General features: G+C 35.7%; 1 protein-coding gene across 17 annotated transcripts in view; it reads left to right on the top strand.

Annotated features, from left to right (window-relative positions):
- RBMS3 (RNA binding motif single stranded interacting protein 3) overlaps positions 1-12,837 on the top strand; it is a 1,308,700-nt gene that overhangs the window by 1,054,709 nt on the left and 241,154 nt on the right. The gene's annotated exons all lie outside the window — the stretch shown is intronic.

Raw genomic sequence — 12,837 nt, 5'->3', positions numbered from 1 at the left:
TAAAAATGCGCTTGAAGTGAAGGAAGCTTATGACACCTGCCAATATTGGAATCTTGATTTCTAATTCATAAAAAAATATCTAAACAGCAATATTCACAGTGGAATCCACAGACTGATGCCAGTTTCCAAACAGTTCTCACCAATCCATGATAAGCAGAGGACAGAAAGCATTTAGAAAACTTATAGAAATTTGACATTGCCATGAAATCTATAGTGCATAATTTCATATTTTATAAAAATATCATTTACTAACATATTGACTTAAAAAAATATGTCCATTCATCAGAGGTAGTTTGAGAAGCTACAATCTAGACTGTCCCAGGGCATTTCACATTTCCCAAGGCAAGTTTCTTAAGATTTTACATACATTATAAGATTATATAACTTTATGCTATTAAGAATTACATTCAGCATAAAAGAATTGAATCTATCACGTGTCAGGTCTTAAGCTCGAACTACCTCAATTTGGTATTAATGTGGTGGTAGTATATATGGAAAGTATTTAATATTAGGTGAGTAAATTTAAAAATACATCTTACTCATGCTTAAAAATATTAAAGATTGAATGAAATTCTTCTAAGGAAGAATTACAATACAATGGGCAGATAAAATATCTGACTATTGCATGTTGGTTTATTTGGTGATGTATTTATATTGGTGATTCTCTGGGGAAAATGTGACTTCTTCAGTCTTATTATAGTTTTCCTTTTGATCTTTTTAAGCTGGATCTTGATAGTGTTTGCTATGTAATGTCTCTCCTATTTAAAACCCATGGTTCAAGAGTTCAGGGACGGGGCATTTCAGTTCCTTAAAATATATTGAGATTATAGAGAGAAAGTCTGAACAAAAAGAGAAAAACTTTTGTAGAGAGCCAGGGTCCTTTATGACTTGGTTGCTTTGGGGAGGATGTCGGGAAGGGAGAAAAGGCCCTTTACGACAACACTTGGACGATCTGGGAAACCCAGAGTAGCACCTCTGGTTAATCAGATTCCGCACACAGAGAAGCCTGTGGCTTGATTTGGTTAGCATCCATGCCTAACATTCCCTTGAGAACTGATCACATTATGATCCAATTGGAGACATATGGTGTTGTTAAGAAAAGAGTTAGCAGTTTTCATCTCAGCATGTAAGCTGCCCTTGCATTTTAAAAGAAATACTTTTTTTTCCATTTAGCATAAAAAAGACTTTAAGACACTCCAGTCAGACCCCCTGTTGAAAAAAGTAGTTGCTTTGTGAGAGGGTTTTCTCCTTATTTATCCCATTTTACCCAACATGCCTGTACATACAGAAGGCATTCAAACTTGGTATGGATTATATGGTTACTTAAAAAAAAATTAAAAATGAGCAAATTATGTAGAAATGATGGCTTATTAAGTTCAAGTTTTAATAAAAGTCTCAGTTTTTTAGTTCTCTTCCTTTCAGAAAACCTTTCTTGACTTGATTGACTTAAGTCTGTTTTGTTTGGTTTTCCCCATGGACCATACAGCTGACTAATATAATTTAATGCTAAAGATAGTCAGTATAAATTCCCAAATGTCTGGGTATCCTTCCTGAATATGCAGGCTGTGATATCAACCTATCTAATATCATAGCTACACCCAATGGAAACATTGTGAATAGCAAGAACTTGTTTATGAGCTTCTTACTCACTTTTTATCTCATGGGAACATGAGAGGCCAAATAATTATGCTCGATTACAAAACTCTTAAGAGATACAACTTTCTGTTTCTGAGATTTGCACTCAACATAACTGAATTCAATATATGATATTGATCATCATGAGAACTTGAATTTGCTGGTTATGCATTGCAAGTCAAATAGAGTGTAATAAAGTCTCCAAAAGATAACAGAAGATATTTGATCTTTTATATTTAAATTTGATGTGCAAGAAAAAGGACATAGTGCAAGGTATGAGTGTTTTGGAAGGTCCAGTAGTGAAATGCCCTGTCTGAATGCAATCAGGACAGCTGTAATCAAAATTGGGTGTATGCTGTTTGCCTATTGGTCATCATTGCCTATTTGTTGTAGATGGTTGAAATCTTATTTTCATAAAGTCATATCTTAATACAATTTTCTATTCCATCTTAAAGGCTGTAGTGGTATGTCACTATGAGTCATATCAGATTGGAAGTTATTCTTTTAATGTTTTTGAAAGAAGTGACCAATTTTCTAACATTTTCAATACTAATATAGCTTTTGAGAGACTGTTCTTGTTTGTGGTGTCCTAATTAAAACCAACTATAATTGATCTGACCCACTTGCACCTAAAATAGAGCTCAAAATATCATAAAAATCTCAGTGTTCTATATTATCAAGATTTGGCACCTTCAAATTCAGAAGTTTGTGGTTTTGCAGAACTCACATTGATGGTTTCAGTGTAATGCTTTCAGGTGGTGTGACTGAGGGGCCCACAATGACCCCATAATGCTCTGAGATTCGCAGGACCCAACAAAGCTTTTGAAAAGACTCTACATTAAGTCAATCATCTTTTTCTCATACCAGAGCCCTGCTCTCAGCGTTACCCTGCGCATGCAGGGAACAATTGCTACCAAAATCACATTCTTAACTTCTCCATTTAGGGACAACATGGAGAAATGTGCACATGTCATAGAGCAAATATACAGTGCCATTTTGGTTTCTGAAACTCTTGACAATGATTCCTCGTAGAGGACTTGCTAAGTTCATTATTTTCCTGAGATCATCTAGCTTCCAAATCCCCTATTGTGTCATTTCTGTGAAACAACAAGGAAAACAAAACAAAACACTTCAACCTTAAACTTTGACATGGATTTGAATTTCAAATTCTAAAAACATCATAGGTATGGATATTTGCAAGGAAGTATAACTTTGACCACATTTATGTTGCTTCCATTTTGGTTACAGTCTTCTAGGGACAATGTACTCATAAAATAGGATTCATGATGGTATTTAGTTTTGATTCCTGACAGATTATGTGAGTTGGAAGGAAAATTGGTAGATATCTTCTTTTGGCTCATGTTTTCCCTCTCTGGGCTCCTCCTATTTGTTTATAAGAGATCTAATTTTAATGAATCCATCATGGATTGTTAATGTTTATTTGAGCTTCTCAGAACTAGTTGCGTTCACTTTGGATATTGAAATTATCCCCAGATTTTGGTTATGTGGACCAATAAATATATACACAGAATCAAAGTATTTGAATTCTGGTACATATGCTACAGGAAATTAACAAACACCAGGCAGTTGGAGGTGCTGCCAGCAGGTGGGAAGGAGAGGCCTAAGTCGTGTGTTAAATGACGTCAATCATTGTAGCCATCTACAGAAAGAGATCATCCATATTTTCTTCTTTCCCTTGAGGGAAAAGAAAACTGTGTTCCATAAATGTTGCATGTCCCACATATCGATCTTGATGTTTTCTGGACAAAATGAAGGATCATTAGTTGCTTCTCTGCCTAACCCCAGACATTTCTTTGTCCCATAATGAATTGCACAGCAATATTGCGCAGTCCCAAAGCGTTTCATTTTCAAGCCTCTAGCAAAAGCAAAGGGTAAGTTCCCAGACACTTCAGTGATCTGTAGGGCATGAACTTGAAAGACTCACTTTCAAAGAGCCCCCAGAGCAGAGTGATACACCATGTGGAAAAGGCTTCCACATGTAAGGACACGTATTGATGAACAGAACATGCAGGCTAGTTTGTAGAAAAATAAATCACATTTTGCTCTCAAACTAGACTTATGCTTGTAAGTACATGTTCCTATCAGTGAAGCAGTCTTTGCAGAAGAAAATGGAATAACCCACTTTTACTTTGGTTTTCTTACTCTTCAGGTAATTAATTATTTCTAATTCTAATTGAAATCCAAGAAGTAGGGAACAGTTAAGATAGAACATACCATATTCTGGGAAATTTTTTAATTTTAAAAAATCTGTGATCCACAGAAATTTGGACCAATAATGAAGTGACAGAGGAATCATATTTTTCTAATAAATAAAGCAGTGTGCCTTCTGGATGCTTTGACATATTATCCTACTCTTGTGTGTTTGTGGAAATTTAAAAAATGTGTGTGATTGTGGATACATATGTATAGTTCATGGGAACATGTGAGTAAAAATATTTAAAATCTCATTTTTTTCAAAGAAAATGAAGAGAAGAAATGCTGTTAGTTTTTGAAAACTTCCTCCAGAGTAAAATATCAACAGTATACTTAAATTAAAACTTAATTAAAGGGCATGTTTCATAATTCTGAGCAACTGAGCAATAGACATACAAATTTTTATCAGTGGAAAATGTTGCATACGCTCACAGTGTTTCCTCAGCAGTAGCAGTCTATTAAGCCCACAAATGCACCAATGGCTGAGTAAAAGGCAGCAAAGAGGAAAAATACAGAGTTGATATATAGTTTAGTAAAAATGTATCTTTATGGTTCTACTTAGGCCAGGCATTGCCTAACTCTTGAGTTTTTCATCTTGGTGAAACTAAAACATCTCTTGCATAATGAACTTGGAAAACACTACCACCCCCAATCAGGTATCAGTTTAGATTTCTCATTTATAGGAGGATTTTTGCAATACTGAAGAGCTGCCTTCTGTGAAGGCTCTCATCTTTAGCATCGGTGATGATTTCTGTGCTCCACCCACATAGTTATTTCCTGATGAAACACTGTTAGAATATGTTTAGTGAACTTCACTGAGCCAACTGGCAATGTCATGGTCCAAAGAGTCTTAGAGTCTGTATGAATTCTACGGACATGGGCTTGCTCAGTCACTTCTCAACCTTCCAGTGGAGTCACACCTGGTACCGTGAGATGATTACATTTCTAACCTGGAAAATGAGAAGCCTGATAGAGGAGGTGTAAGGGATCATCTGCAGGAGATTAGAAATGACTGTGCCCCAAGCTACTCCCTACCTCCCACCTGGGACTGCAGCTGCAGGTGAGATGGGCAGTGCCCAGGCACCTGTCAGCATTCCCACAGCAAGCATCCACCAAGGCTCTCCACTTTTCTACCTCATGGCAAAATCTATTAAAGTTCACTCAACCTAACATAGGTTTTCTGCAAGCTTTGGGGAGTTATCACTCCATCTCTGGGGCATGGGAAATAGTGGGTAAGATTTGAGACTCACCCTTTGGGGGAACAATTCTGAGTCACATTCGAAAGGGCTCCTGGAGGGTTACCCACAAAGTTGACAAGCTCAAGCGACCTTTTATTGGCTTTTTTTTCTTCCCTGCCTTTGTTTTCCTTCTCTATTCTATCTGCTTCCCGGCATCAGCTCCCAACTGAACTACCTGTGCCAGGCTCTGATTTGGGAGAACTCAAATACAGGGGGTGTTCCAAGAATTTGAGTGGGGAACTATGTTCTGTTCATAGAACATAGTTCAAGCAGCTCAAGTAATGGAGTGAATTTCATAAACCATATATACTGTTTTCATGAGTTTTTCTTTTTTTCACAGCAGCCCTTAGAACCACATATTAGGGATGATAAAGGCAAATAATAGTGTTACTAGACAGATGGTAGGGTGTACAATTAGCAAGAGAGGTGTGGAGGAAGACAAGGGCAGAGTGCCACCAGAGGCATAGCTAACCTTAGAGCGATGGAGGACAGAAAGAGCTGGGTGGTACGTGAAAACGGGGAAGGAATGAGGGACTAGGAAATAGTCCTAATGTCAGCCATGTCAAGGTGAAGAGCAGGCATAGGAAAGCACGGTCACAGTGAAAAGAATTTGTGAGGTCTTGGTCTTCGGTGCCTGTAGAGTGGTGGAAGTGGATGAGTGGGGTGTGTGGACACCCGTAGCTGGCTGAAGTGATGATCGTCAGCTGAACAATTGGATGTTTCTGGTTAGAATGTTGGAAGTCTTTCAACAATACTATAAATTTCCTAACTTAATCTCACACTTCCCTTGATTTCCTTGAGGTTCTAATCTTCATAGGAGCAGGTCAGGAAGTGTGAACAGTGCTGAGGTTATTTTTTGTTTATTTGTTTGATTCTGAGTTTTCCAAGCCAGGGTGGCTTTGTTTTGTTTTATTTCACACTTTTGTTACTTTTGGGGCTATTGCTTAGCTCAGTGTATATCCTCAATAAATATTCTTTGGAGTTGGAACATGATTCCATGACTTGAATAACCCTCATAATTATATTTGCTTTTAATGAACTTCCTGAGGGTGTATGGGGGATACACAGCTCCTATGTTATCATCAAACTTGGAGGAAAACATTGAGAGAAAGCTTTAATATTTTCTTAATTTTTGACAAAAATTCTCTGTAAGACATTTGTGTATCTGAATATCCAGAGGGAGAATGAAAGCTAAACATCTACAAAAAAAGAAACAACTTGATTGAGAAAGAGTCTAGCTACTTTTTGAAAAGCCTAGTTTTTCCACCACTGCTTTTTCAGGCATTATCCTAAATGTCTAACTGTTAGAGAATTTATTACAGAGGGTGCGATGATGGATTGTTTTCTGATTGGCAAATGTCCTTGACTAATTCATACTGAAATTATGTGTAGATCTTACATTTTGTTGTTAGACACTTTCACCTGTATATATAATTTTCTCTTCTTGTAAAAATGTGAGTATTTTGAGAATAAACAGAAAAAAAATCTTCTTGGTCTGTGTTTTTGACCCTTTTGGCAGAACATTGCTTCTCTCTGCCTGGGAGAAATACAACATTGGCTCATTATTCCTATAATAACATAATAAAATCTGTAGTGGTTGATCAGTCTGGCATGGTCAATAGTCTTTGCAGAACAAAGATTTTCTATAATTATTTATAAGCACTAATGAGTAGTAGCAGAATTTGTCTGGAGTTTCCACTTTGCTCCACTTTTAAAACAATCTATTCTAAAATAATAACTCTGTTCAGATGTTCAGAAACTCCTGCATTGAAGAATCCACAAGAAAAAAAAACTTACAAAATAAATTATAAAAACCTCAATTTTATTTCTAAGACTGTTGGGCTTTGCCTGCTGTCAGCATCACTAATGAGTAGTTAAACCACTTAGTGTCTGTCTGAATGAGTCCGATTAGCAAGCAAAGAGGGTTGAGTGGCTTAAGACCAATTAAGACATAAGCCATAGAAACCAAGCTCTGAATAATTAAGTGCTTAGTGCATTTCCATATCTAGAATCTCGCTTAAAAGGATTGATTTAAAAACCCGTTTTAGCCAATTTTTGGATAAGTGGATAGCATCCTCAGCTAAATGTTGCCACTCTCTCCCTGTAACCATCAAGAAGCCTGCCATGCACACAACTCATTATTTATGATATGATTTTTTTAGAATGGAAACTGCACAATTTAAGAAAATATTTGAAAAGAAATATGAATGAAAACACTCCTGAGGCAAACTCGGAAGCAGCCATCATTTGTTTATCTTATAACTGTTTCCTCTGATTTCTTCTTTAAGCCTGTGAATGATAAGTCAATTAGTTTACTATTATTTCAGTCATTTTTCAGTACAGTTAAAGAAACCTTTCATAAGAAATTAGCATCCTTATCTTTTTGTAAGACTTCATATATTTCAAAGATACATTTGTTGCATTAAATTGTACGTTTCTAAGAAAAAAAATTGATGTTTATCTTTCTCTTTACTCTTAAACAATTAGGCCAAACTCTTTAAATGCAAGGATTCTACCTTGCTGTTTATTTTACATTTTTAACATCTAACCAAATGCCTGTCACAGAGGAGTACTACTAATTATTTGTTAAATAACTAAATATAGGCTTATGGTAGGCAAAATAATTACCCCCTGTCCCCTAAAGATCTACAAGTCCTCTTCCCCACTGCTTGTGAATATGTTAGGTTACATAGCGAAGTGGAAATAAGGCTGCAGTTAGAATTAAGGTTGCTAATATACTGAATTTAAAGTAGGGAAACTGTTCTGGATTAACCTGGGGGGAGGGGAGGGCCATGTAACCAAAGGGGCCTTAGAAGTGGAGGAGAGGAACAGAAGAGGAGATCAGCATAATGCAGTATGACAAGGACTTGATCCACCATGGCTGGTCTCGAACGTGGAGGAATGAGGGTAGCCCCCGGAAGCTAAAAAGGGAAAATAATAGGATTTTTCCCTAAAAGCCTCCAGAAAGGGACTCAGCCCTACTGGCATGATTTTAATCCAGTGAGATCTGTCAGACTACTGAACTACAGAATTATACGATAGTAAGTTTGTATCATTTTATGCCCCTAAATTTTTGTTAATTTGTTGCAGTCGCAGCAGAAAACCGATACACTAGTATAACATTTATTTCAACTGAGTATCATCCCAAATACTTCTAAGTCATATTACTAAACAGCCTTTGGAGAAATTTTCTAGTTTCCCCTAAATTTTAATCTTCTTCTTATCATTTGGATTGATTATATGTTAAATGGGGGAAAAAGAAACCTATCTTGTCAATTATTTTGATTTTACAGGATTTTTTTTAATATATACCTTCTCATAAGTCTATATTAGAATGGAAGATTGTTAAACATTTTAAAAGAGAGTCTTTGAGGGTGGGTCCTTAAATCTCAGAGCACATTATTTTTGACCCAAAGAAATCAAATATTAATTCAATCCATCTGGTTCCATAAAATATGCCAGAAAAAGTACACCGGTGGTGAGTCTAAATTCATGCAAATATGTATCTCTTCGGTTTCAGTCTTAAAACTTGCTTTTGGTAATGCCTGTTATTGAAAAATCATTAGGGTATAGAAGAGCTCAGAGAGGTTATATAGCTAATGTCAGCTTGAAGTTTTAGATGATCACATGTAAAGTATAGATGATGTTCTTACTCTAACTTGCTGGCCCAGGAAATAAAATATCCTAAAGCTCTAAATGAGTGAGTCCTGTATGAAAGCTCAGTTTTGAGACAAAGTAAAAATCCAGGGAGGTATCTATGGATACTTAGCATGTGTTAACAGACATATAGGTAATTTGTATTAATCAAAACACTTCCAGTGAATTTACAAAAATGTGCCCAGCTGAAGCTGTAGTACAAGCCTGTAGCAAGATTAGGAGGTTGTAAATATGAAAACATAACCATTTCTTCTTGAACTGAAAGTGGAGCTTATTTTGGAGTTTTTCATCAAACAGTTGTACTAGTTGAATCACTAAAATGTTCTAAAGTAATCAGACTCAACAATTTAAATCGATTTCTAGCTGTTTGGTATTAGAGCAGATGTTAGCACTCCTAGATGTGTGCTTGACTTCCATCAGCCAATACCTACTCCCCCTTTCTAGGTGGACTGTCCTCAGGCTGCAGGAGCTTGTCTTGTCTATGCACAATCAAAGTCAGAAGTGTCCAAGAAGTTACATCCCCAACGGGAACAGCCCTTAACCAATGATTAATAATAGTTGGAGTATCTATATCCCAATTCTTCTGCTCCTGATGAAAGCACCCTGAGTGTGACTTATATTATCTCCAAAGCTTCGCCGACTTCCCTGGAGATAGACATACTAGATATTAACTAAGGTAGCAGCTGTTGATTGGTAACAGTATTCTCTGCAAAAAGCGACAGTGTGGCTGCTGAGAAAACATTTGTAGTTGTAGATAGAATTGTGATCATGTGTCCTGTGAGTGAGTGGATCACTGGTTGGTAGTGTGATTTGGCTCATCATAATGTCTTGATAAAGGTCTGTGCCAAAGAATCAAAATTGTACTAATATATAAGATAATGGGGTTTTAATGCAAACATTCTTAGAGTACAAAAGCATTGAAGTCAAATATTGACACTAAGCAATTTTGGTGTGCGGTCACTTTAAGAAGGCATGGTGTGTTTGAGCCAAATTGTGCTCCACAGACCTGTAGGGGTCTCTGAGAATCTTTCTAGAGGTCAGCAAGGTCAAAATATTTTCATAATAGTGACATATTATTTTTCTTTTTCACTCTGATTCTCTCATGAGTATAGAGTGGAGTTTCCCAGAGGCTGCATGATGCATGATGTGGCAATAGATTGAATGCAGAAGCTGATATGAGAATCCACCTGTCTTCCATTAAGCCAGAAATTACAGAGATTTGCAAAAATATAAAACAAAGCCACTCTAGCCTTTATTTTGCTTTTGAAAACTTTTTAAAATAAAAATGTGTCACTTATGTTATCATGTAACGGGTTAATTATTGCTACTTTAAAAAAATTAGTAAGGAAACATCTAAGAAATGTTTTATTTTTAAATAGTAAATATCAATATATACAATGTATATAAACAAAAGCTCTTTCCCTAATTAAATTATTTTACAGATTTTTAATTTAGATATTTTTTAGTTAAAAATTAATTTCAAATATTTTTTAAACGAACAAAAACAAAAAACCCACAACTTTGAATGCCACTGATGGAGTGAAATTCAAGACTCAAGCCCTTGTATCATCATTAGAAAAGATTAAGGAAAATAGCCAGGATGAAGAGGAAGCTTTGAATATCTTCCATCTGTCTGATATTATTTTGAAACCTAGATGTGTCCTAGGAAGCTATGTTAAGTGGAGGAATTAAGAAATATATATCTGTTAAGTGAGTTACACTGCTATCATTTTGGAAACTAGCATGCAGTTACCTTAACCTGTAGTGTATGTTTTGTCTTGCTTTTTTTTCAAATGAAGAGACAACGGTTATTCTTTGGAATATTTGCATTATTATTTTATTAGCAAATAGCATATTGTTTGACAGAACATGTGAATGTTCTATTGAAACCAGATATGTGGTATGCCAGGATGATGGGAATGGAACTGTGTAATTTGTGAGTGGCATGTGAGCCTGTCAGAATTTAGGGAGAGTTTAAGGCTAATATCTAAGAACCAGAAGGCTAACCACAGATATGATGCAGGAGTTCTGTTATCATCGTAAGAACTGTGTTGTGTTATTTATCCTGGTCACTGCTAATTTCGTATAATGCTCATCTTACAGCTGGGCTGCATCATGGAATTCTAGTCACCATGTGGAATGTATCTTAAATACAGGCTTCTAGGTCCTGCTCTAGTTGTAGTAATTATTACAACTACTACTGTAAGAATGATAATTATTATATTATAAAATCAATATAACTAATAAAAGACTATAGACTATTAGTGTTCATATAAAATATATATTTTTAAAATTTTCAGAAATGGTAAAGTCTTCTGTGGTGGATTGCCAAAATCATGATTTCCAAAATCCTACTGTCTCTTAACTTATAATAAAAGATCTCTAAGGAGAGGACTCCAGTCATTCTTAGGAACTGGTTACAATTTTAACCCCAATAAATCATTGTAATGCATGAAAGAATTTAAGACAAAACTTCTCCTGTAATTTATTCTGAAAAGACATGATTTAATATTTGTTTACATCCTTTAATAGCCTCTTCATTTCTCTCATCCCAAGGACAAGTGTTTTGCAACTTTGATGCATCAGTATGCTGTTAATGAAAAAAGCAACATCTGTGTGGCTTATGATATGCTTTCTGTCCCTCATGTCTGGGATACTCCTTTTCTTCTGTGAATTTAATTGGTAGGAGAACATAAATTATAGAGAATACCATCTTCTTTGGAGGCAGATGGATCTTGATTTGAGTTTGGTCCTGTCTCTTCTTTAACTTTTAAACTTGGGCAAGTCATTTAACTTCTTGCCAGGCTCCTCATGCAAATGAATGTTGCCATCAGATATTTGTAACACCTCCTTTATAAAAGTGTTGCTAGAATTAACTACAAGATTTTGTATAGCTCCAGGAAAGTTCTGGTTACTACCATTGTTGGTAACATCTGTCAGCAGCATGACAATCATTTAGTCAATATCCACCCTCTTGGCTAGAAATATAATTTAACTGTTGAAGTCTATGAACTACAATCATTGATGGGCATTAGCTGGTACATAGACTATGAAGGTGTGTCTCCCCTATAAATAGGCACAGTCCATCCTTCAGTTTCAAACTGATTGCACATAGTTGCCCAGTCTCATCCTAGAATGGTGTCTAGTTAATTAAAAGGTCCCAGGTTGAAGCCCAACAGTTTTTTGGGACTATTGGAAAGAGTATAGCATCAGATAAATATTTACCTGAAGTTTTCTCTGATGAATCCCAGGTTCATAAACACTGACTGCACTTCTGATAGGACCAAGATAGTCCTATGTTATGGAGAGTGTCATTTTGTAGGTAAAACCATAGCAAATTACATGTAGGATCTCAAATATCTTGTAATGATTTCTTGGCATTATCTTTGCACCTCACATTCACAGGGTCTAGAATCTCCTTTCACCTTCATTTCTCAAAGAAATCCTATTCAAAAATAGATCAACATTTTTGTCCAGACTTTCCTGACTTCCAGCCTTCCTGCTCGTAACTGTCACTGCATCGCATTAAATTATCTTCCCCCATCCTGGTATCTATTTGTAGTCTCATGTGACAGTTGTTGTTTACCTGTTTTATCCTACTGCATGGCAGAATTATACTCATTTTTAACCCTTTATCTCCTCCAATGCTTAACATTTGAACGTAGGTGATGCTTAATACAGACACACTGAATTGAATTAGAAAACAAAAGAAGCTGAGTACATTATTCCAGCATGGTTCCTCAACAGTGTCTTCATTTTTCCCTAATAATGCATTTGATCAATAAATGCTTATAAACTGAATGCAGAAACCATGAATTACAGTGATTCCATATAAGGATATTTTGCATAATGTGTTCTTCTTTGTAAATTTTAAAATATTTAAATATCAAAAGCTTTCTTTGAGGTGGAAGACAAAATTCAAAAGTCCGACAATCCTTTTCTTTCTCATAAATGTTAAATTATTTTTCTACCTTCTACTTTCCATTACTCCTGTCTTCAGAAAAATAAATACATAATGACATATAGAAATTAAAAGAAGAAAAATATATACATACATATAAAACAAGTGCATTGGAACACCAAACATCCTGCT

Source organism: Manis pentadactyla, chromosome 14, assembly GCF_030020395.1.
Source record: "Manis pentadactyla isolate mManPen7 chromosome 14, mManPen7.hap1, whole genome shotgun sequence".
NCBI classification, from domain to species: domain Eukaryota; kingdom Metazoa; phylum Chordata; class Mammalia; order Pholidota; family Manidae; genus Manis; species Manis pentadactyla.
The sequence above is the reverse complement of the archived record's forward strand: the minus strand, read 5'-3'. Positions and strand labels throughout refer to the sequence as shown.